At 41.7% G+C, this 27114-nt stretch overlaps 1 protein-coding gene across 1 annotated transcript in view; it reads left to right on the top strand.

The window, feature by feature from the left end:
* Positions 1–2962: 2962 nt before the first annotated feature.
* LOC122981694 (chemokine-like protein TAFA-2) overlaps positions 2963–27114 on the top strand; it is a 72941-nt gene continuing 48789 nt past the window's right edge. Inside the window, exon 1 of the mRNA XM_044350364.1 lies at positions 2963–3562. The gene's annotated coding sequence lies outside the window, so the exon portion shown is untranslated. The remainder of the gene's footprint in view (positions 3563–27114) is intronic.

Raw genomic sequence — 27114 nt, 5'->3', positions numbered from 1 at the left:
AACATTTTTGTACTCGGGCACACCCCTAATAAATACTCACTAGTGTACCAAATCTGTGGCTGAAAATAGTCTCTAACAAAGTGCCCAGCTGTTATGGGAAATTACTTAAACCTGCATTAACTGTTTTTGGCCACTTGTGAACACAACACTGACTATTACCAACTTTTAAGTTGATGTGTTGAACTTGTTAGCAAACTGTTGCTTATTTACACATCAAGCACTTACAGAGCAACATCATCACTCATTTGGAACCGTATTTCTTTTCCAGAATGTAAGTCTAATATTAACTCCCCTTTAGCTGTTTTACCATCTCTTGAAGGGAACATCTGGCTATTTAGCTGCTAAATGTCACACTGTGTTCACCAGCTAGTTGCTAAATGTGTCTGTTTGCAGTTTGGTGCTGAGCAGGTTGTGTATAGTCGGGTTTTAGAGATTTTTCTCTAAAAACAGCTGCCTACTGTGATTGAAAACGACACTAAGAGTGAACCAGCCAGACAGCTAAACAATGAGCTGAAATTTACCATTAAGCTCCGTAAAGCTGAGGGAAGCTGCAGATTCAGGTGATAATTTTCTGTAGGTTCATCACTACAAGCCACACCTCTGACATTACATATTGTCATTTGATTCAGTTAATTATGGAAAATATTGAATATAGCTGCTTTAAACTTTAAAAAAAAAGAAAGTATATATACTTATTTTTAAAGATGTACGTCCTCAGTGGGAAGGAGTGCCACAGACAGGCTGGAGGAGTCTTGTGGAGGAGTATTGTGTTTTTTCATAGGATTTGTGGACAATAAAGACATGGAATGGCAGCCTTGTCGTTTAAAACCTTTTCATGATGAGGTTTTCATGTAACAGCTGCCACATGGTACATTGTCCACACTCATTAATAGCTCTGATTATTATGAATATGAGCCATGTGGCAAACTCCTCATGTTCGTAAGGATTATCTCATGGTCCAGCAGCATTTGTCTCCATTTCAGCTATTTTGTTGAGCTGATTTATCGTTCAGTCCAGCGACTAAAGGAAATGTCTGACAAATGAATGTGATTAGACTATTCTGATCTGCTCTATTCATAAGTCCACGTGGCTGTGGTTGTGTGTGTGTGCTACTCAATGTACACACAACATGCCTCTTTGAGGCTGTCATGTGGTCTGAAAAGCTTCTCTCTATGGGAATTGACTATCTTTTCCGTGACAGAAATGCACCAGAGTCTCTGATTGGCACATTTTAAATCCCTCGCTGTGGCATTGGGAGGCCACCAACTGGAGTGTGTATGTGTGTGTCCAAATGTGTGGGTGAGGATGTTTGTGTGCAAAAGCCACACATCCCAAAGGAATGAGGTTTAGTTTTGAGGGCTTCCAAAAGGCCCTGGGACCTTTACATGTGTGTGTGTCTACTTGTTATCTTGCTGTCCACACGCTGAGTTCAAGTGTGCTGCAAGAGAGCGATGCAGAAGACAAATCCCATGGCTAGGTTACCCATGATTCACCTGTGAGAGAGAGAGAGAGAGAGAGAGAGAGAGAGAGAGAGAGAGAGAGAGAGAGAGAGAGAGAGAGAGAGAGAGAGAGAGAGAGAGAGGGAGAGAGAGAGAGAGAGATAGAGAGAGAAAGAGAGAGAGAGAGAGATAGAGAGAGAGAGACAGAGAGAGACAGAGAGAGAGAGAGAGAGAAGGAGTATGCTTTGGTTTATTAAGAAGATGATATGAATGGATCAGAAGATGAAAAATGCAAACACAGAGGTAGGTAAAAGGTGAAAAAAGAGAGGAGATGAGTGTTGAAGGCTGAAGGAGGACAGAAAGCAGAGGAGAGATCAGTAATCTGAACTCTTTGTCAGAGTAACAGATTAGCTCACTGGGTGAAATGATATATGACTGGCACTGGGCCTCCTCACATGCACACGCGCACAATCACACCCCCACTATGGATCAATTACCCTGTCATCCATGTGTGCAACCATACATCATCACCTCGATTACATCTCACACACACACAAGCACACACACAAAAACTCTGACACTTGTATGCTGACTCCTATATATACTATACACACACACTGCTGGAACTTCAGCTGTACTTTGTTTCATTGACTAGGCTGTGTGTTTGTGTGTGTGTAGTGTTTTTTAGACCAAGTTTCTCCACCGCCTGGTTTCTGTGCCCTTAATACCTACTGCTGTCGATCTGTTTCTCTTGCCACCAGAGGAGAAAACTGCACACGGCCCATGCATGCACACACAGACACACACACAAACACACACACACATATACATGCACAGTCAAACATTGTTACACCCCTGGAGCCTGCAGGGCTGCTTCCTTAAATGAACTGCACTGGCCAGAGTGACTGAGTCTGGACAAAGTCATTTGTTGTGAGTAAACTTCTTTGGGCAGCTCAGGTCATTTCATGCAGTGGAGAGACCGCGACCACACACACACACACACACACACACACACACACACACACACACACACACACACACACACACACACACACACACACTCAGGTCAGTTTGGTTGGGCATGGTGTCGATCACCCCTCCGTGTTGGTGTAGTCTACTGGGAAATGCCCATAGCTCAGCTAAAGTGAGTTCAATTTAATTTGAACTTCACACAGTCCAGAGAGAGAGATATAGAGCGGGGGGGTTGAGAGATAGAGGGGGGGAAAGAGTGTGAGAGCCAATATTGTTTTGTCCTTCTTGAAGTGACACAAACATTTCAGACTTTTTCAGTGTCCAGCATCCAGCCCCTTGAGAGGCATTGCTGACGCATCTTGAGTTGTGTGTGTGTGTATGTTAGTGATGTTAGTGCCTGCCTGCCTGTGTGTCTGTGTTGATACATTTATTCTCTATTTGTCTGCCAGTCTAGGCTGACAAGAGAAGACTAATATCATATATCCAACAGGTCCTGGCACAGTCCATACAGCCTTCTTCACATTACTGTACGGTATCATTTACATTTATTGCATTCGCCTCTCTAGTCAGCTGATCCCTCATCGGGCCGCTGGGGAGCGCTGCTCCACTTCGGAGCTGACAGTCAAGCAGCGCTCTTCGTCTTCCAGGCGGACAGACAGGAGCGCAACAACAGTCTGCCTGACTCCCCGACAGCATCGCACCTCTGTCCCGCCACGCAGGGCTACTTTCTCATCACCTCCATTAAAGAGGATAAAGAAAGGACAACAACAACAACAACAAAAAAGCCTGATAAGGGGGAGTTAAGTTGGATGTTTCCTCCATGTCGGTATGGCCAAATAACTAAGTTTCCTGTGCAGAAGAGGAGGAGAAGAGCGGAACTTTCAGAGGACCTTTTTCTTGCTGGTTTTTATCACAGGAGGTCACATCTGCCACCGGCTCCGTTTCTCTACTGCCCGGCTCCGGAGGTGGATGGTATGGTATAACTTTTCCGCTCCAGTGGAACCTGAGCGGCCGGTGTGAGAGAGGAGCCGTTTTGACGGTGTTAGGAAGGGGATGCGAGCCTCTCCTCCGTCTCGGATAACGGAGCGGCTATGAGGAGAGAAGTCTACCTGCTGGGCTAACAGAACAAGACCACACCGACATACCAACAGGTATGGATCTCTGGATAGCTTTTACACCTGTACAGAACATCCTGGTGCACATCATGGGTATAATGCGCTTTTTGTTAACTGTATGAAAAGTGTGCGTGATAAAGACAAAAGTAAATTAATGATTGTATAACGGGCTGCTGGTTATCTCGTCTTTGAAAACCATTTCCGCACAGAATGGATTACTCTTCATCTGTTTGATTCAAGGGAATAGACAAGGATTTGGTTTTATGAAGGCATGACAGTTATGCAAAAAGATTGCTCATGGGAATATCCCATCAGCCTGCTCTGATATGGTAGCCTATTAGTTTTATTTATCACGGTTGTGGTTTTAGAGCAAAGACAAATGATTGCGGTTGTTTCAAGTGTTGCACAGCCTATATGTGCTTCTCTCTCTCTCTCTCTCTCTCTCTCTCTCTCTCTCTCTCTCTCTCTCTCTCTCTCTCTCATACACACACACACAAACACACACACCGCAGGTCTTAGTTGTGCGTATATATGGGCATATGGCGCAGGGTTCAGTGCGCTTTAGGCAGAGCTGGTGTTCAGCGGTGGCAAACAGCTGTCTTGCCTCGTGTTGATTGATTTTGGGAGCTCTGGTATCTCCAGAGGTGCTAAATGCTTTAGTATCTAGATCCCGACCGATATATCGGTCAGCCGATATTATCGGCTGATATTGGCCTATTACAGATACATCGGTATCAGCGTATATGTTATCCGATATGTGCCGATATCTATTTTTTATTTTTTGAAGTTACATAGGCAGCATTTTATGTATATTTGATCCTTTTTCTTAATATATACTACATATGTTTTTTGTTCTGTTTTTTTATCTACAGTTATTTATGATAATTAAATTCCCAGTGAAGTTTACTGTTTCAGTGCACTGATGTCATTTTATACAATAATGTTTATTGTTAAACTGTAAAATATCATGCCTCCATTATATATCCTTGTCAAAAGTGTTTCATAACCATATTCAAGGGATCTTTGCAAAAAATGGGCGTTTATATATATATGTTCTGTATATATAAGGTTATCAGCCGATATATATTAGAATTATTTTACTTTCTAATATTGGTATTGGCATCGGCCCTAAAATCCAGTATCAGTCGGGCCCTAGTTGTCACCTTATTTCACAGGGAAAGACCAGATAACGAATGTTTCCCTTCGCTGTGACGCACTGCTACTTGTCTGCCATTTAGAAATAGTTGCACTCAACAGTGGTTTATATTCTTTAGATGAAGGGAACATAAAAAGATTTAAATTGTGAATATGTGAGTTGAGCATATAGAAAAACTCATCACCCTGATAGCAGTGGCACATCTGCGGGCGTTATTTGCGCAGCATGGATCACCTTGTGTAAATGGCGATTCATATATGATCATCTTTATTGGTGACTTAGTAGCAACATAATGCATCAGTTTGGTGGCAGAGTAGAGGCTGCAAGGTGTTAGGGGTGTTAGTGGCTGCTTTTTTAGCTCTGGATGTATTAACAGACAATGAGAAAGGTGACAAGTAACATTTGCATCTCCTGATCATGTTCATTTGTGGCCCATGATGGTTTTATCATGACCTTGAGCTGTTTATAAAGCTCCGCAAGCTGGTTTGATTTAAACAAAGATGGTCATTCCAACTGTGAATATATCTTTGATATCCTCCCGCTCCATCTGTCTCTCACCCTCCCTCTGTTTTCACAAGCCTGTGTGAAGAACAGAGAGGAGACGGGGCAGAGAAACAGAGTGAGGAAGTTACAAAATAAGGAGGAAGGGAGCTGACAGTGAGACGCGATTGACAGGAGAGAGAGAGAGAGATGCAGGGAGGTGGAGAGTGGAGCAAGCAGGAAGATTGGATGTTGCAGATACGGGAATAGATTGAGAGAAACAAATATGTGGTCACTGATTAGTTGCTCCAAGAAGTGGATGTATGTATTTTTAATGTGGCCACAGGCAGATGAATACCGTTGTGAAATATAACATCACCAGTTTATTCAATAAACACTTTCTGCACAGATTACTCTACAGATCTTTGCTTTTGCGTAGCGTCTGCAGATGTTTAGGCTGTATCTAACTTCCTGGAACATATTTTTCATAGATGGATAGATTAAACAGCGAGGAGAGAGGGACACTGACAAAAGAGGAAACATTAGGCCATGAAGAGGGAAGAATAGGAATAAGAATCAGCATGAGATAATGACATTATTGCTATCTTTTTATAAAGCAGCAGCACACACACACACACACACACACACACACACACACAATCAAAAATACTTCTTTATGTCTCCCAGTACACTTTTAGCACACTCTCTCCCTTCTCCCTGCACATTTCTCACTTACTTCCTTTATCCTCTTCTTCTAGCAATAAGCCCTCTGGGCCATGGGACTAATGTTAAAGTCCAGAGAGAGAGAGAGAGAGAGAGAGAGAGAGAGAGAGTGAGTGAGCAAGAAAGAGAGAGAAAGAGACAAAGACAAAGAGAGCAACCAGCAGAAATGACAAGTACAGTATGTGTCCTATAAAAAGGTGATCTCTTTTTTATTTGCCACCTCCTGTAGCTGTGCATGATGAGAAGAGAAAAGGAGAGAAGTGAAAAAAGGACAAGGAATGAGAGAGATGAAGACCTCAACTGAAAGAGAGAGAGAGAGAGAGAGAGAGAGAGAGAGAGAGAGAGAGAAGCAGAGGGGAAAAAAGAGAAAGCTACAGGGGATAAATAAAAATAAATAAAAAGCATGTGTCCTATAAAAGGTGTTCTGTATTTCATTGGCCATCTCCTGTAGCTGTGTGTGGTGTGCTGAGGCCCAGGGGGGACGAGTAGCCACTCTAAATGTGTGTAACCCACATAAAGAAATTGTTTCTGGGAGATCGGGCCCTGTAAATTCATTCCTAGCCGCCAGCCCCGTTCTTATCCCACCTCCCAAAGGTGAACTATAACATCCAAACACATATATTTTTTAGATTCTTTCTACACACACACACACACACACACACACACACAGACCCAGACTTGTTCCACCAAACATGCACACATCCAGACACCAGACCCTCCCCCACAGACACACATCTTTCAGCAGAATCTCATTTATCTGACACATACACAATACACACGCATATATTTTATGAAATACACACTTTTTTTTTCTTTTTCAGAAAATACACATTCTCTTACACAAACACACACACACACACACACATTTCTTTGCTCCCAAATGGCTTGTGTGAGACAGTAACAGTGACAGCTACAACAGCATCAGTACCTGCTGTGGAACAGAGCAGCGTCAGAGAGAAACAGCAGCAGATGCTGCGCTCACAGCTCCAGGATTACCTTAGCCTGAACAAACTCCATTACTGCCTCTATTACCCAGGTATACACACCCCGGGAAAAAGCACTTTGCAGAGCCACTGTTTACCCAGCACCTCGGTGCCCCACACACTGTTTCCCATGACTACAGAGCAAAGAAGGGGTGAAGACCAAAGGGTGAGGAGAAAGGGGAAAGTTGCATGGGAGGAAAACATGAAGCGTGACTGTCTTTGTCTCTGCCAGAGGAGTGTAACACTAAAAGTTGGTTAATCCAAATGAGAGAAAATAATTGATTCTGTCGATTAGATGGAAAATTAATCGTCAACTACTACAACTGTTATAATCGACTAATGGTTTGTCCTTTTTTCTAGTGAAAATTCCAAACCTCAATTGTTTCCATGTTTCAGGTTTGTTCCATTTTATTTGTGTCTTCGTAGTTTCAATAATTACGTAACTTAAATTTGCAGCACTGAAGTACAATATCAACTATGAAAGGTCCTCTATCCTTCATCTTGTGGTCCTGTTCTTGAAGAGGGACTAGATTTTGAAACTACATTTTGTCAAAATGTAGTTTTAAGACTAATTGTTTTAGTTTATACTGCATTAATTTGTTGTTGTTGTGTTTTATCAAACTGAGGGCAAGGTACTATTATTCCATCATAGCTGTAAGGCAGCAACCAACAATTATTTTCATTATCAGTAGGTCTGACAATTATTTTCTCTAATAATCAATTGATTATTCAGTGTATAAAAAGTCAGAAAACAGTGATCGATTATTCCCTGAAGCCCAAGTTAACAGATGACTTGTTTTGTGACCAACAGTTGAAAACCCAAATGATGGTGAGTTTACTATCATGTCAAACTGGGAAAACTATCAAATATTTACATTTGAGGAGGTGGCTTCAGTGAATTTTGACAATTTTTGCAATATAACATGAATGAATGAATGAAAAATGACTTGAATGATTAATCAGTTATCAAAGTTGTTGCCAATTAATTTTCTGTCAGTTGACTAATTGATAAATCATCGAACAGTTTCAGCTCTAGGGGCCCAACAACACACTTTTGCCCAGGGGCCCCGTAGAGGGTGAATCCTGCCATGTGTCTTGCTGCTTTTTAGTGTCATACATGATATAAAATATGAATATTTTGGGGTTTTAATTATATTTTCTGGTTATTCAGCTTCTCATATGTGAGGATTTGCTGCTTTTTTTGTTTACTCTACTTTTATATAACTATATAGCATTTTATACATACTGGTATATAGTAATTGACAATTATATAATCATTAAATTATATTAAATTAATTAGTCATTCATCAAGTTTAAATACCAAACCTTTGCTTGTTGCTTTACTTGGGGATTATTTTTTACTATTAGTCACAAAAACAAGACATTTTAGAACATCACATACAAGTCTGTTAATCTGTGACTGTTATTTTCTGACATTTTGTAGCAATTCTCTACAAGATTCATCGATTTACTGAAAATAATAAGCAATAGCTATTAGATAATAATGACAATAACAGAGAGACAGACAGAGATGACAAGGGAATACTATGTGGCAGTGCTCTCCCTCTTTGACTAATGAGGGTATGTGATAGGGCAATGGGGTGTGTATGTGTGTGTATGTGTGTGTGTGTGTGTGTGTGTTTGTGTGTGCAAGTATACATGAGTGTTTTCCAAGGCTATAGATGTGATTGCAGTATAATGCTGAATGACTTGTGCAAAACACCGTACAGTAAGTGGATGTGCAGAAGGTTAATAATGTGAGAGAGCATGAGTGAGTGTGTGTGTGAATATGCAGTGTAAGAAAATGTGTGTGTGTGTGTGTTTTTGTCTGAGGTGAGTGATGAACTGCCATGTATTTGAGTCGAAAGCCATCCATCACCCTCATCAGTGACTCTATGTTTCCCTTCATTTACACTGTTAATCTCATCTCTCTCTTGACCAAACTCTCTCCTGTGCTCTCTCACATTTTTCTCTCTTAAATTCAAATATTGGTGCAAATCAAACATCACTTTGCTGATTTTTCTTCATGTTGTCCAGTTTAGTTCAAAGATTTGTAGTCACTGATGTAGCTTTTCTTCTAAGCTAAGCAAACACATCACTGTAAATGCACTTCAGTATTTACAACATTAAGTGAACTCATCACTCTTCACACCGCCGTGACGTGACCAGTCTGTTGCTGGTTTAAAACTAAGTCTGTTAAGAAGGTTCAGCAGCCAACTATTAGCAACAGTTACCACATCATGACTGTTTATGTGACTTTCACGGTCTTCCAGTAATCTTTTAACGACAAAGTAACGTACTGTGAATCACACAGCTGACAACAGTGCTGACAACCAGTAAGAAGAGCTGCTAAAAGCTAGTGATCTGGTCAGTAACAGTGATGATTCAGTACTGTCTAAGATTTGTTTGTGCATGTACTGAACTCCTCTATGTTCAGACTTACCTTACTGGCACAACTGTAATCAAGTATTTCCAGAGCATTTTGTACAAGATTTATTCTTGTACAAATGTTTCTGAATTTTTCAGAAAAGTATGCTATAATAAAAGAAGAATAGTTGAAAATAAGTAATTAATGTAACAAAATGAGAACTATAACATAAACTGCATTACGGCCTGGCTGTGTAGTTTCTCTACACCACTGTCTCTTCACTCACTACTACATCCTGATGTAGGCTGGATTTGACCTTTTCCCCCTGCCTGGACATGTTCTATTTTCTACCTCGATTGAGCTCAGAATATTTGGAAACCATCCTAAATATCAATAAATTGCATAGTGTAGTGTTACTAGGTAAAGCCATGTTTTACTCTGAATGGAAAGCAAATGATTTGCCTCGTAATCAATGGTGCGATTGACACCAGTGTTGTGTTGCAGAACTGTAAAAGCTACAGGCTCACTGATCAGAAACATTAGATTGTGGAGGATGCCATGGCAGGTAAATTGATGGTGTGTAAGTGAGCTGCAACTACGGTTGCTGCTACTGTAGCACCCAACTTGCTGTGACATGTTGCAACTTGTTAAGAAAGCAATTTGATTAGTTGATTTTAGCTCAGCTTTAGCTTCTGCTAATGAGTGTGCAGTGACAGGACTCTCCACCATTGTGTGGGCTGGGAGGTGGTATCACATTCAGTAGCGGTTATAAACGGACCAACACAGACACTGTAGCTTTGGCGGTGTCAGGGCTGACTCATTATGGCTGATGGCAAAGAGGAGCTGTTAGCCAGAAGTCAGAGCTACACCACACATACAACCCTCCGGCTGCGGCAGCTTTCTTCATCAACAACAACTAGACAGCAATCACTGTGGTCATTAGCCCAGCATAATTAGGCCTGGCCTCGTGTGTATTTGTGTGTGTTGTGTGTGTCTGTCGGTGTGTGTCCTATCTCTGCTCTCTTGAGGCCTGTGTGAGTCTGATTGGAGCTTGGCTTGGTCATTCCTCTGGCAATGATGAAGAGTAAGGAAAGGTAGGGAGCAAATGACGTCCCAAAGGCTGTGACATAGGAACCGCAGACACACTCACAGTCATGGCAGACTGTTGACAGAGTATAATGAGAGCAGTAAACTCACTAACTCACTCTGTCTTTTCTTTCCTTTAATAATTTCTTTTCTTTTTTTTGCCTGTGTGTAGCTCTGGGCCTGTCCTACCGCCTGCCTGTGTTTGTCTGTGTATGCCCTTTTATCTTGTAGTCTTTGATTATGTTCTTGTAAGTGGAACCCTTAGCTATTTTATGGCTGCCTCATTAGGTTGTCAGGCAAGCTCACAGCACACACAATTATACCTAATTATGCAATTATGCATTATGGAGCTTTATAGACTGTAGATTCTTATGTTTGAGCACAAACACAACAGTAATTAGTGCAGTTTTGCGGGTGGTTGTGGTGTGTTTGAGGTTTACAAGAAGCTGAAGCTCATTGTTGTTAGAGATGAAAAAGGTGATAGAGGAACACACACATATTTTAAAGGGGACATATCACACACATTACCAGGTCCATATTTTTTTTTTCTGGGCTCTACTCAAATATGTTTGAATGATTAAAAAAAACTCCTCATTTATCTTATACTGGCCCTTTACACAGGCCCTCAGTTCAGCTTCTGTCTGAAACTTTTTGCTACTGTCTCTTTAAGGCCTCCCTACCGAGGAGCCCACTCTGTTTTGATTGGCCAGCTCCCGGAAGCAGCCCCCCGTCAGACATCCGCTGGCTCCGTAGGCTATGTAAACAAACAATAGTAGTCTTCTCGTTCTTTACTCAAAATGCCAACTTCTGTACATATTCAAGCCTGATCTGGACAATGCGAACAGCCCATGAAACAACCGTGTAGCCTTGCAAAGGCAGAGCAGGCTGAAGCCCTGGGTTTTTCAGGGAGCATTTTTACATATGTTCACCTCATGTTTCGGAAGTTTGACCATGTTTAATGTAGAGAACCGACATTATAAAGGTATATAAATGACAGAAAATCAGAAATGAATACTTTTATGTCCACATATCAACACCACATATTCAGGAACATACTGTATCGTATATGTGCTTGCTTGAGCCACCAACCAATTTGTCACTTTGTCACACCATAAATGACACGGCCTCCCCGGGTAAGAGGGAACACCTTGTTAAGAAGCTTGAGAGTGCATAGGACTGCTTCTCCTAATCCGTATGCTTCACCTTCCAACACAGCTAGAGCATTTCTGTTTTTCTACGAGACATGTTTCACACCAGCACTTCAATAGATGAGATACAAAAACACAGTGGAAGAGGGGAATGAGCTACAGTAGGTGGTGCGCTTCAGTATGTCATGTTTCTCTACAGATCCTATTGAGGAAAGCAGGCGAGGCTGCTAGGCTCCCAGTGTGTGTGCGAGACAGGGCTGACAGTAATACAAGCAATATCTGGCACCCCCTCCCAGGGATCACATCCTTAAGACGGTTTCTGTTACTAATCCCCTCCTAATATGACTAATATTATGACACTGCCATTAGCCACAGCACTCTGAGGGCACATACAGGGAGAAAACTATAGCCGTACTCATGTGCACGCACACAAACAGAGCGTCAGCGGTGTTTGGGCAGGTTTTAAGTTTTAATCCTCAACATTTTCATATAAATAAAAACAGCAGTTTTAATGCCCTCTGTATCTGACTGAAACAACACAACAGCGATCTAGCTGTTGGTTTGGTCATTTCTGGAGAAAAAAGAAATGTGGTGGACAGATAACGATGCAGCAGTTGTTCATTACAGGAACATGTTGCTGAGCTGGACTCGTGATAGCCCCCAAAGCTGAAGAGAAAAAAGATACGTGTCAGTGCCTACAGAAAACAAGACTTAATCAACAAATGGCGTGAGGAAAAAGCAGCAGTGACTGCAAAAAGATGCTATCTAGGAAATGGAACAATGGGAGTGCAGTGTCCATTTAGCACCAAAGATTGTGTTACAGTTAAAAAAAAAGAAAAAAAAAGAAAAAAAATGTTTTTAAGTGTTTACGCTTTTGTATGATTAAAGGCAAAAAAAATGCCTCGCACGTCCTTCTTGTCAGTAGATAACACAGCATTCTTTCAGTTCGAGGTAGGATAAGACTCGGGCTGTGTGGGAGAGACAGAGAGAGGCTCTGAATGCAGAACAAGAATTCTAATTTTAAAGCCATGAATTACCAAAAGACTGCTTTCAATTTGATTGAATCCAACTTTATTAGCATTCCGCCTGCCTTTATGTGATGAGGCTGAGTCGGCCTTGTGTCCTCTCCCAGGCTGCAGCTGTGGCAGAGAAGGGCACAAAGAGGACCTTAATTTGTGATGCCACTGGCTTTATGGGCCTTCAGTCACAAGGAATTACATTGACAATTATTTTGTCAATATGTTTACTACATGTTTTCTCCTCTTATGCCACATAGGAATACCTTGGATTTGACTTATTTAGCATGTCAGTCATATTGTGTAAATTTAAACAGTAGCAAAGTTATATTTTTATTTCATGTATCATCATCTACAATCTATTAAAGATCCCTGATTTCATTTTGACTTTTTGAGCAACATAAAAGTTGATGACTGTGATATACATTTTACATAAAAGAGATTACAGCAGTGGATTAGCAGAGTTAAGAGTATGACAATAAAGTTTTTAAATCTCATCACCATGAGTATGCCATGTACTGTCCTGTATACTTGTTTTACACTTTAATCCTGTTGGATAGGCTCATTAATCTTTCTTGAATTTCCTCAACTGGAAAGGTGGTAATGGAGGAGGTGATAGTGATTTTTTATAAGGTGAGACATCAGATAAGATTTGCCATCCATGTTGTATGCTGGAGGCATTAGTGTCTGACTGAGTTGAATACTCTGCACAATCTGCATACCCCTGACTATACTAAAAAGGCCTCTAAAGGTCCTTGGACCCCTATTTGAGAATTGCTGTCCAGTGTCAGGACTGCAAGACTGGGGAGCTGTCTGTGGTGCTGATCAGTGCAACGCAACTCGCTGACTTCTCCTCTGAGGGAGCTGTCCGTGGTGCTGCAGGAATGATGTGCAGCTAGGAAGCAAGCAGCAACTACCATGGCTTGAGGCTGAAGCGCCTGCGGAAACACCATGATGTGCAATGCCACCGACAGCCGCTAGATGCTCCAACTGACTCCAATTCAGAAAGTGTCAACTTCTCTTGCTAGAAATACTAAGTCATAAGTGTACTGGTGGTAATTTTGGAAATAATTTCCCTGTTAATAAATTTATAGTAGGCTTTGATGTCTGCCGTGATTGACAACTCGCTCACCTGCTGCTCTCCTGGGCTCCTGACTGACTTTTGGAGCTTTTGTTTAAAGAATAAACAGTGATCTCTCTCCAAACACACAGTCCTACTGTGTTTGTGGTGAAGGTGTTACACTAACAAGACCCTAACAGGATGCTGTCATGCAATATTTCGGTAACTTTAATGTTATTTGACTACGATACCTGCTCTGTTAGCACAGTTTAGCTGAAGTAGCTAATGTTATTCCAAGTGTGCACCGGTTGGTGTTGCCAGCAAGCTGGTGTTTGCTTTGGTCCAAGGTAGTGGTGTGTGTTTCCAGAGCATGAAAGGCAACACCCTGCACTCCTTATTTGGAAAATAAGGGAAATAAAGACTTTACCAGTGGTCATTGCAAACCACTTGGTATGCATCACAGCAGTTCATCAGATCACAACCATTTCTTGCTGTGAATGTGTCATTCTCAGAGTTCTGGCCACCCACATGATGATGACAGTGCTGCCCTCTGGTTACCTCTCCAGGGCAGAGGTGGGAGAGAGATTTGTTCACAGTTGAGACTTCTCTGCATGTGGATGGTGATCTTAAGAATCTCCTTGACATGGCACGACCCCCAAAGGTGTTTATAAAAGAGGAGATAATGCAATGAGGCATGGTGTAGGGAAAATCCATCTGACGCAGAGTTGTTTATTCATGGGGAGAGAGAGGTGAGCGGAGGGCAATGGGTCGCTGCGAAAGAAGAACAGCTGCCTAAAAAAAACAAAAAGGAATGCCCGAAAGCGAGCAGACAGAGGATAAACAAAAGATGGAGATTTGTGACGGAAGCATTGTGTGGTTTCCCTCTGAGTTTCATGCAGTATAAATATCTGCAGAATGCAGAAGGTTTTAGTTTTTTTAAAGGGAACTCTTAGCATCTCCCAGTGCCACCCTAATTCAATTTCAACTTTAAAGCATCCTGTTTAAATATTAAACCCCTCTCCAACTCTCTCTCTTCTTCTCTTGAATGTGTGTGTGCTTGCTAGTGCAACTGAGTGCATATGTGCATACTGTATACACGCATGCATGTATGAACTTGTGTCTTGCATCTCATTAATAGATTATAACCGTGGCTGGACAGAGCTGTTCTAATGCACTTGTTGTCCATCCGTCTTTTTCCTCGACTCTCTCAAATTAACCGCAACTACTTTGGACTTGGGAGAACTGTGAAGGCTTGAAATGGGAGTTGGGGATAGGGTTGATGTGAGGCTCCTGTGTGTAAGTATATGTGTGTGTGGGTGTGTGCGTGCAGGGTAAGCCTAGGGGTAAGCTTTTAGAGGTCTGAGCAGAAGGGTGTGAGTGAGAAGGAGAGGACAGATTTGAGCAGTTATCTCTCCCTGCAGACCTCCTGTCCTGCCTGCCCACATATCCGCACACACACACCACACACATCACACAGACACACACAAATATACACCATTCCCATCTGTAATCATGTTTAGCATGGCTCTCTCTCTCTCTCTCTCACACACACACACGCACACACACACACACACACACACACAGAGTCCAGCCGGAATGGACTATCACATCCTGCTAGAACAGAATGCCTATGCAGACTGAGTCTGGCTGTTCTGTATTTGTTGTGCAGCAGCAGCACAAAATCTCTCCACTGTACCTCCTATTGCTCACTAGAAACAAGTCCTGAGCTGAAAGCAGACAGAAGATTGCCTGGGATTGTGGGGTTGATGCTATTTTTACAGCCAGTGTGATGAGGGGTGTGCTGAAAGAAAGCTGGGCTCTCTCTTCAACTCCCAGATACTTTAATTAGAACACTTGCAGTCCCTGCTGTCTCACCTGTCTCTTTGTTACCAGGAGTGAATGCATGTTTGGAAGATACAGGTAAATGGATAAATAGATAGATAAATTGACTGAGAATACAATTTGCACTTGCTTTGTTTCCTGTGAAGGCAGATTTGCAAAGAAGTGGCGCTTCCAGGGCGACTGTGCATGCATGCGTGTAGGTGTGTGTGCATGCGTGGCACAGAGCATTGCAGTCGGAGTGGAAATCAATGCAGAGAATATAGTAGCAATTACTACAGCAGCCTGCAAGTGAACCTAGTGGAACAAACTAACTAATACATGAATAAATAAGCATAGTGAAATGGAGATGTGAGTGTGTGTGTGTATGTGTGTGTGTGTGTGTGTGGCAGACTGGTCTGTAGATGTTGGACAGTCCTTTGCTGTGCCAGCCAATTAACGAAGTGTGTAAACCGAGCTCATTAAAGAAACACAGCTTTGGCCACACACTAGCACACACTTTCATACACACAGAGTCTCAGTATCAAGACAGACTCTCTATCCTTCAGACTGTATGCATAGGAAGTGAAAAGCTTTTGTTCCACAACACAGGTCTACTACAAAGTGTCTGGTTATTTGTGGTTGCTATTGTGTGTATGTGTATGTGTCTGTGTGAGTCTGTTTGGACAAGCTGTAAAAGATTGATTCAGAGTCTGTTGCTTTGAACCAACTGCCAATTGCTGTCTCACTAACCCTCCATGTTCGGAGAACAAAAGCTTTTCAAGGTCCCCACCTACTAACCATTCCTCTCTCTTCCTCTGTGTCTCTCTGTCTGTCTGTCTTTCTCTCTACACGACTCCATGCCTCTTGGCTTCTTTTCTTGTCTTACACTCATCTATTTCAGTCTGGGTTCTCCGTTTCTCTGACTCTATCCGTTTGCTTTCAAGTGGTGGACTTGTGCCATGCAAATATAACCTCTTCATTTGCTTCTCTGTGTAATAATGCTGAGTCATAGAGATGCTTTTTTTTTGTTGGTGAGTGAGTGTTTGGTGCCTGTGTCTCTTAACTTTTTCTGCTTAATAAGATCATGAAATATAAGCAGAGCGGAGATGTATGTAGGTGAAATTATTTTCTCTTACTGCACTTTATAAGCGTGATTTCATAGAACAGTGTGGACTATTATTAGTCCCTCAAATGAGGGATACATAATACAGTGGGAAAACAGAAGTGTGACTAGATCAGGCGGTGCGGTTTGTGTTATTCCTTCAGGGTCTGAGAGGTGAAAGCGTGTTTCTCCTGTTTCTGCACCACACTCTGTGTCTTAATTTAAATCGACTCGATTTAGTTTAATTCAATTCGATGTGATGTTAATGGAATATTTAATCATCTATTTATATTTTCAGTTAGTTATGTTAGGAAAAAATCATAAAAAAACAAAAATTGTTTTGGTTTTGGCTTCCGAAATGCAAAGATTTGTTTCGTTTTCTCTGTTTCATATCATTATAAGTTGAATGCCTTTGGGGGTATTGGTTGTTGGGCTAGGATAATTTAATTTACAACTTTAAATTGGGTTCACTGGTAACTCTGGTAATGGGCATTTGTCTTTGTTTTTAACAGTAAATAATTATTTGATTAATTAAAAAATAAGTAGGTTGATCAATAATGAAACTGGTGATTAATTGCAGTCCTATGTAATATCCCTGCTCTTTGCTGCATGCGTGTGTCTCAGTGTGTTGACAGGAGCTTGATTTGATTTTTCTTTGTTCTTACAGCAACTCAACAGATGCAGCTTATTTGATGAATTCATGTTATCTGTTTGCTCGACTGCATGCAGCGTTGCTTCTTGTGTTAGCAGAAATGTGAAGTGTTGACATGCATATAGACACACACAAGTTTCTAAAGAGTACAGATTCAGCCTTTAGTTAAATCTCCTGCAAAGTGACGTGTGTACTGTATCTCTGTGTGGGTGTTGGGGAATGGAAGAAGAGTGCGTGTCTGTGTGCATATCTTTGGTTTTTTCATATGTGTACAAAGGCTGATAATGTGCTGAGCAAAGGATTTGGAGGATAGAGAAATGAAGCTGCTGTGTCCAAATTTTGTCACAGATTCCAGTTTCTTATGCAACCCAGTGCAGCCAGTTACACTTCTAAATTACTGGCAATACGAAATGTGATCATCTTTACTATTCCACAAAACCAAGAAAAGCGTCTCTTTTCTTTTCACCAGCCTCCTTTCACAGTAAAGCCATAAATGGTTAATCTCACACCCCATTCAAAGACATAAAACAATTGTGCAGCAAACGCTCACAACAAAGACAAGAACAGCCAAGTCAAAATGCTAAGTCCTCATCCAACAGATGGGGGATTTAACCACGAGCTACATGCTATATTGCTGAAGGGGAATCTAAGAATTGTGTCATTTTGAAAAGCCTGACTGCGAAGTGGTAATCAAAGACCCAAGAGCAAATCCTCCCCTGAGGCAAAACATTCATGTATTCACATACACTGGTGCAGCAGTATAGCCTGCAGGCCACCCATGGCGCCAACTGTACCCAGCACACAGCAGGACTTATCAGAGAATGCAGTAGATGTGTTCAAACTATTTTCTTTAAGAGTTGGAGGTTCAAAAATAGGCTGCACGGCCAAGCATACACCCATTCATGAGTCCCTCCACCCATTTCCAGTTGAGTGCCTGTTGAACCCTTTGTAATATGACAGTAGGAGTTGCCAGATTGGAGGGCTGCAGGGCCTGGTATGATGCCAGTAAAGCCAGGTGGTGGGAATCTGTTGGAGATTAAACTGCTTGGTAACCAGTTACCCGGCTCACCCTGGCCCTGACAGACGTTGCACCCCTGGCTGATTGACCCGCATGGCAGGTGTCAAGGGTATGGGAGTCAGGTCAAAGCCTGGCCTTATCTCTCCTCTCTTGGCTGGAGAGAAATGTGAATGTGGGAGATCGTCTGGTGGGGCTGCCTGATGATTAACACTCATCATGTTGCCATGCAACGTCAAAGCAACTTTCCCAAACTAGAAGATGTCTTATTTCAATCCGGTCACCAGACAGGACGGGATGATATTGGAGAATTTGGCAAAATCCTGGTTAATGTTCAGTCATGTTTTAAAATGTTCAGTGTGAAAGATTTTAAAATGATTTATTTCTACTCAATATCCACAAATGGCAAATGCAGTTTGGTTAATGTATAGTTATGGTTAAGGAAAAATTGATGGAATATTTGCTTGACCTTACCTTAACCATGCCTTTGGTCAATGTGAGTGAAGCTTTATACTTTCAACAAAAGTGTAGAGATTCTGTAGCTAAACTATTTCTTATGATGAGTATTTTGTAGCTTCACTAGCTACATTTTCAGAGAAGCCAGAACAAGTAGACAGAATAGTCCAGTGAATACACTGATACTCAGAAAGTGTCATACCATTTCAAGCTTTTGCTAATGTCGTCTCATGGGCACAAATCTCTATTGAGAAAAATCTGAATCTGAATGAGTGATCTTGAAAGGAAAGAGGAAGGAACATATTTCCCTTTGTAGCAAGGACTCTCCGTTTGTTCCAGTGTGCTCTCTCTCTCTCTCTGTCTCTTGCTTTTGCTGTTGTGTGTGCAGTATCAAACCTATGCAAGTCACTGGGGAGCTGTAGACCTTTACCTGCTCCAGTCTGGCTGTGTTAAAGGTCAGATATGAGAAGATCCCATACACTGGTCTCAGATGTCAACACCACCCACCTCACACAGCTTGGATTAAGAGGCAAGGAGACGATGGCTGCCAGGAAATCACTTGTCCTCCAGCCTGTCAGTAACAGTCTGTATCTCTGTCAGGGGTAGAGTGTGTGTGTGTGTGTGAGTGAGAGAGAGAGAGAGAGACAGAGCGAAAGTGAGAGAGAGCAGGTGTATTCATGTGTGTTTGTATCAATACCCTGCTGATCCCCTTCTCCCTGCTGTGTGTGTCTCTGCACATCTCTGATTGCCAAATGTGTTTATAGTGTGTATGTGTGGATTTATGTTTGTCTATGTGTGTGTGACAACCAGGTGTGTGTCTGAGTCTCTCTTGCACGCGGTGAGAGATCTCTGTGTTGACAGGGCTGATGCTGTTTATTTTGGCAATATGTTGTCAGCGGCGGTGGGACACTGGCTGTGTGTGTGTGTGTGTGTGCTGAAGGGGGTGTGCTGCTGGAGGGTTGGTGTGTGCGCGGAGTTGTACATCTAAATTGCTGTCACACCCTGAAGACAGCAGTCTGTAATCAGGCATAATCAAGTGGTGTGTATGGTTGTGCATGCTTGCGCTGTATGTGTATGTGTGTAGTTCTGGAAAAGCTCAACAGGAATCAGGTGTAATTATGGACCCACCCACGCACACACGCGCCCACAAACTCTTGACAGCTGTGTAAAAAGCCTCTAAACTGCATCTAGTAGTTTGCATTAGTGCTGCATGACTTTCCAAACTTGTAATTTTTATATCTCCTTGATCACTTAATTGTTTGTCTGCTATTATGTTTGATGTAGTTTTGTCTGTGAGATAGCACCCTACAGCTAACTGCAGCTGCTAGATAGTAAAACCAGTGAGGGGGCAAATGCAACACTATAATTTATTGGAACCATGTGGAATACCTTTCGGTGTCTAACATGGGTCTTGGGCACAAGTACACAAACACAATACTTAGGGTGTTATTTAAACCTGCAGTGCAGAACTTTTACGCATAAATGAACGTCTGTTACATTCAAGCTCTTGCCAAACAAGTTCACACAATGCTGAATAATTACTGCCAGATAACTCTCTCTGTATTTCACAGTATACCAAAGTTTTTAATCTGGTTGAATGCGTAGTATTCTCTATGGGCAGAGCACACTCACTATTTTGGTGAAAGTCTATGCAAATGAAAACAAATGGGCAGGATTTGATCATTAGACCCTTGCAATAATGCTGATAACAAAATAAATAAACAAGTCTTTTCTACTTCTGTTTTTCTGGGAGGAGTTTGTTATGTGCCTGTTCTGCAGCTATATGTACTGCTTACAGGAAATAGCCAGTGCCTCGCACTCTGAGCCTGAAAATTCAGAAAAGCTCTCAACTTCTGCTACCCACTCAGTTTTTATTATATATTACCAAAGTAACTCCCAGACTGTTACAAATTGTCCTGAAAAAATAATACACAAGCACAGTGAATGGGAAATGGAGCGAATATTTGTTGACCTGAAATGAAATGTGACCGCATCTTAACACTCCAAAAACTGAAAAACTTGAAAGTTTGATATCTTTAGAGGTCTTGACCTATACTGATAACCTGATGCGCCAGAATGTTTATTACACAGAACCATCTGAGAAGTTGTCAATGGAAACTGTTTGGAAAAGGGCAAGTACTTTCAAAAAATACTTGGCAGATGATTGGATGAACCATCTGTCTGTCACTGTCTTGGATTCGCGAGATCACACGATCATGCGAGAAATCTCATAGGATGCTGATTGGTCCTATGAGCGCATAACTTGAAGCCTGACAAGATGGATCCTCGTGTGATCTTGTGATGTCATGATCCGGGACCTGAGTACCTAATTTCATTCCCTTCATGTACCAACATGATCTGGAATGACAATAAAACTTCCTTGAATCCTTGAATCTTGCGAATCCAGCTGTCTCACAAGGTAACTATACTGAAGCAACATAACACCTACTGGCACTACCTTGCAGTGAATTTGGAGATAGTGTCAAAGCATTTATTACATGGTTGGACTGCCAGACTGCTTTGAAGGTAGGGGGACATCATATTTTTAAGGTTTCTGTTGTATACTCTGCCATGCATTGAACGTGACTTATTTTTATGACATGGCTCTCTTTTTGAAAATGACCACAGTGACCTACGAGATCCTGCAAAGTCCCGCAAGCAGAGCCATGGGTGGTAAAAATCATTCTCTCTTTTATATATCACATGATTCTCCATGTTAGAGATTCAGTTTAAGAAGTGGTTTCAGACGGCCACGTTGGCTCATGTTTTTACTTTGTGTTTCCTGTTAACTGACACCAGCAATGATGATCCATTCTCTCCTTCCATTTCTCTTCCTCCCTTTTCTCTATTTCTGTGACACAACTGCATGCACCAGATAATTTTCAAAGGTTTTTCGACCTGGCTTGAACAAACCATTGCCTTCCGCCTCCGAGTAAAACGGCTAATACGACTGACTAAAAATGAACTGTTTGAAGTCTGCCTCAAAATGTGGGGCTGTTTGACACTGAGGCTCACAGCTGTAAGTCTTTGATGAAACATTACTGTGACCCGCAACAAAAGCAGGGAAATAACTAGTTGCTTCAATTACCACACATATCACACAATACAACGTTAAACTATGAAGTGTATCTCTCAGTCTTCAAACGGATTGCCGAGCTATCTATAGGCAAGAGACTCAATGGTTTAAACATTCTGAAAATTAATCCATGCAAATTTGATTAAAAGGATGTGAAAACAAGTATTGGAATAAGAGGGGTTGTGTATGGCAAGCGTGAAGATGAATAACATGAATACATTACGGATCGGAGGGGTTGACGCATTACAAATAGCCTGTGATGTTTGAGAATTATAGATTTATTTGTTCGCCCAATTTGCTAATGCAGAGGTGCCACTTACGAGAGGTGTCATAGTGACTTGTGCTCCTGTATTCACTGACTGAGGACTAGCTCAGATCACAGGTGTGTGTGTGTGTGTGTGTGTGTGTGTGTGTGTGTGTGAGAGAGAGAGAGAGAGCACAAGGAGTATGTCATTACTATTTCATTATATTTGTGTTTTCTTGTTTCGGGGAAAGGTGCTTTGTCATTCTGGGTGTTATTTACATACAAGGGTGTGTGTGTGGGTTCACAACTTGCAGGTCTGAGTGACACACGTCAAATATCTAAACCCTGGAGAGAAGGAGCTGTCATGGGAACGTAGAAGGAGGGAGGGATGTGGTAAAGGTAGAGAGAAAGACACATATAAGGAGAGAAATCCCAAGTGAGAAAGCAGCCTGTTCATTAGCAGTGTCTGTGTGTGTACACTAGGGTGCTAACTAGGACATATTTCCCAGAGTGAAGCAAAGCCAGATTTTGAACAAGATTCTTCTTATCTAAGTATTTTTCTAGTCACTTTTTTACCTCTGCATGAACTGCTGCTGTGTGCGATGCATTCCTCAGCATATCAGCATGCAGATCTGCCTCACTGCTACTGAAGTGCTGAGTTGCTTTAATGTGAGTACACAGCTTATGTACTTTGAGTTACTACACTACATCACTGGCTTGTCAATTAGACCGTTTCTTGATAAAAAGCGAGCACACACAAAGAGTGTTTGCATCTCAGGAATGAAACTGCAGGGTGAAAGAGGCAAACTCATGTACAACCTGGCAGCCATTTGCTTTTTTTTTTCCACCCCACCTTTACCCCAGCAACCAATCCTCAAAATGTCGACCTCTTTACTTTTCCCACTGAATATTACATGTCCTCTTTTCCTTGGTACTTTGTATTTGCTGCAGCATTTTTTTTTCTCTTTGTTTTCAGTTTTTCTAAGCCAGCAATTGTTTTATCCATCCCCAGGCTGAACACCTCTGCCGGTTCTGAGCAGGTCTTCCAAAGGAAAAAACTCTTATATATTCATAAGATAGACACACTCACCTCAGATTGTTCCAAATTGCATTCATGTTCTTGGTTGCACGAGTGTTTCGGCGTCGGGTTATAAGTTTAGGATTGAATTAGACTCAAGGAAGGGAATCACAAACAGAAACACAGCGATGGCTGCGTGTCTGTCTGTCCTTGTGTTTGTGCATGAGTGTGCGTGTGTCTTTGTGTGTGTCCCTGATAGTGCGAGGGAGGGATGTGTTCTATTTGAGGAGACCAGTTTTCTGTGATCACAACTCTGATAAGAACTGTGGGAAACCACACTCACCACAAGCCACCCTGGAATACCAACCAGACACGCACACACATACACTCTCTCTCTGTCTGTCTCTCTTTCTGACACACACATACAGATGCATACACATGCAGACACATATTCACGCGTACACACACGTGACAGGAATGTGTATCCATGTTTACTCTTCCTCTAGATGTAGCTCTGAATTGGATTAGGTGGTGCCTTGCCATGGCGAAAATGTTTTCTTGTGCATATGATGCATCCATGGAAACAGATGCTGGCATGTGGATATCTGAGTGTGTGTGTGTGTCTTGCAGGCACATGGGTGCATGAGGCCAAGCAGTATAAATTATTTACTCAATTTACATTGACAGTGAGGGAAAATGTCTGCCCAGATTAACAGGATGTGGAAAACAGAATCACTCACAAACTCAGATGCAGAAACAGTCAAACCACACACGTACCGGCAGCAAGTTCAAGAAAGACCCTCTATTAGTGGATAAAAGCCATACATTAGTCTGAGACCTAAGCTTTGACTTATGTAAATAAATGTTAATTCAACAATGCTGAGAGTATATTGGCTCAGTTTCAAGAGCATCTTGTTTGACTGTTTTCTTTCTTTCTTTCTTTCTTTCTCTCCGAGAGTGAGACAGAACAAAAAGAGAAACAACTTCGCCCTCCGGAAAAACGAAAGTCTCTGCTTGTCCGTCTGTCTGCCTCTGATTCTTGCCAGCCCAGCTGCTGATCTGCCTGCCCCAGTGGCTTCAGCTCTCCATTATTATGTCTGGTGCAGTGGATGTGTGTAAAAGTCAATAGCTCACCCTGATCTGTTGGCATAACTTGTGATGGGAATTCTGGTGTGTGTGTGTGCCAAAAGCTACACATCTGCCAGACTTATTGGCACTGTTAAGCGGTTCCTGCTGAGTTGAATTTGCTATGACAAGATGCATTATGGTTACGTGTTTAGATACTAACCTGCTTGTGTCATGAGTCTGTACACTTATGTTATAATTAGGATGAAGACAGAAGCTCCGTTGCTGCACACGAACAGCACATACGGTTAAAAATATTCTAATGGGACATGCTGTTATTTTTCGTTACTTCCTACTATGATAAATGATACATGAGACAGAGGTTTTGCATGCATGTGTGTGTAACCGGAGCCCATCTGTTGTTGTGTATGCTGATATTGCAACTGCATCTGTGGGGAGCTGACTTGCACATTAGGAAGGAACACACACACACATGTGCACACCCAACCTGCACATAGTGGACAGCCAACAGTTCATTTGACACTGTAATTACAGCCAGTGATCATAGATCCATTCATCAGCTGTTCTCCTCAGGGTGTCGGCTGACCTCCAACAATATTACCATGAGAGATGGAGGGGAGGAGGGGTGGGTGAAGGGTGGAGGGAAGAGAAGAAGAAAAATAACAGGAGAAAAAAATAATGGGAGACAGTGGATGGGGAGTGATATAGAGATGGGCAGGGCACATGTTTATGGGCCTGGAGGTGTGTGTGTGTGTGCGTGTGGGATTCATTTATTCATAAGTCTGTCCGTGTGTGTTCATGTGTGTGTGTGTGTTTGGCGGTTCACCCTCTGTCACATCCTCTCGTATTGACCTTACCTGCTGCTTTTACTGTTGCATCATTAGGATGAGTTATACACCATTACTGCTCTGCTGCTATCTACGGTTGCTAGTTGCAAACACAACATACACACACACACACACACACACAATGGACATACACAAAAGCACAAACCAAAACATGGCAACCTGTATGAAAACAGCATGCATAAGTTATGTGCACCAAGCAGTGAGTTGAAATAGGGATGCAAGGAGGAATGATGTGGGGAGGAGAGACAAAAGCTTTGTGTGCTGCATGTGCAGTTAGTTTATCTTACTATTTTTATCCTTTTTCTTGATTTTTGTCATCAAGAGACCCACTGATCACCCCTATACGACTTAATTATAATCCATTAGTAGACCTAAATAGATTTGTTTGCTGTCAATACACCAGTTATGTTATTAAAGTAACACTGACAGCGATTTTGTACAGATAAATAATGACAACTATTTGTTAGCTTTTCTCTGCAGTTTTTCCAGTGTATTATTTATCTGTATGGCACCACATCCAGACTTGCACGGAATAAATGTGCTCTTAATACGGGCCTGTCCTAATTTAGGCAAAAACCTAAATACAGACTTTGCTTCAGTTCACAAAGCAACCCACCTTCTCAGTGTTATGATTAATCATTGTAACAGTTACAAGCATATGTTATTATCAAACTTTCTTTGCAAACATCCCTCTTCTCATTATTATTGCTCCAAACTTGAAACATTAACATATGAATCCCTGTCGTTTGCTCCTAACAGAATAGGTGCTGCAATTTTTTGGGGAAAGTTAGCAAAACTATTTTTGAGTGATAGTGTGTGTGTCTGTCAGCCTCAGCCGGATACACACGGATCTACAGGGACCACCCAAGCAGATGCTTCATTTACAAAATTATGCATTTAGGGCAGAGAAATAGGTCTGAACTGGGGGAGTTTAAGAGAGTTACAAAATGAGACCAGAATGGACTGAAGCCATCAGCAAAGTCCCCTGTTGTGATCTTTACGTTTGTTCTTAAGAAACTCCTGCCCTGTGTGTCAGGGAGAGAAAGAGAGACAAAGAAAGGAGAAAAAAAAGTAAGGAAGGGAGAGAAAGAAGATACACCAATGCCCTTTCGCCATCTCTTGGGCTCTTTTCCCCCTCTTTAAGTATTCATTAAACTGAGGCAGAAGTTTCTAAGGGCAGCTTGGACACTAATCATTACCTCCTGCCTCTCATCTACTCACATCACTGATCATTAGACTCTTTCTCTCTCTCCCCCGCCCACACTTTCTCTCTAAAATGGAAAAAAACAACAGGGAAAGTAGATTGTTGACTCCTCTAATATACTTTTATCCTGCCTATCTCTTTCGCTCTCATTTTTTTTCCTACATAAACTGTAACCAGCAGCGTTGGCAGCGTTCTCCTCTGCTGACACACATGGATGAATCCAGTTCTAGATGAAGTTTTTCACGCTCGGTTTGAACATTCTTTCAGGTTCCCAAATGGCAGCAGGCTTTCTTATAACTCGACGTGACTGATTTTAAACAGAGTATTGCCAGTGCAGCGTGTCCCTCAGTGGCAGGTGTTGGTTTCAAAGTGTTTGAGACTGTTTTCCTGTAGGGACAACCTCTTAATGTGTGTGGGTGGTCCTTATAGGCCACTTCAGTTTTGAATCTCTACTGAGAAACACGAGAGGCTTCCTCTAAGCAGGACATAAAGTGGTTTAACAGCTAAGATAATGTTTTTGTGTGTTTAACAATTGGCACCCGATTGAAGCAATTTCCATAAAAAAATCACATCCTTTTGAAGTCATAACTCAGTTAAATAGAAACAGGACTAACTCAGTGGCATATTTTCTCGTGCAGCATGAGCAAAACATATTCATGAAGAGATAAACAGAGATAAACAGAAAATACAACCGGGAGCAGAAAAATCCATGAAAATTAGCTTTATCAAAATTTATAATTGGACAGAAAATTTTGATATTACAAAACATTACCACATACAACGTCCCATCAACATGTTTCCTGTACTCGAGGAACACTGACAGTCTAATTTATCCATTCATATCCATGTATTTGTCATGTGTTGAAAAACTTTAAATATACTGTACAGTTGTTAAACTTTATGCAACTTTTTATCCACATTCCTAATCATGGTATTTTTGTGTAGCCTAACTTATTTTGAAAGCCCCTGAAACCTTGGCTTTGAGTATCTCTCTATAACATTAAGTAATCATGACTAGATAAACAGTGAAAGGTCGGTTTGGTGTC

This window comes from Thunnus albacares, chromosome 5, assembly GCF_914725855.1.
Source record: "Thunnus albacares chromosome 5, fThuAlb1.1, whole genome shotgun sequence".
Classification (NCBI taxonomy): Eukaryota; Metazoa; Chordata; class Actinopteri; order Scombriformes; family Scombridae; genus Thunnus; species Thunnus albacares.
The sequence above is the reverse complement of the archived record's forward strand: the minus strand, read 5'-3'. Positions and strand labels throughout refer to the sequence as shown.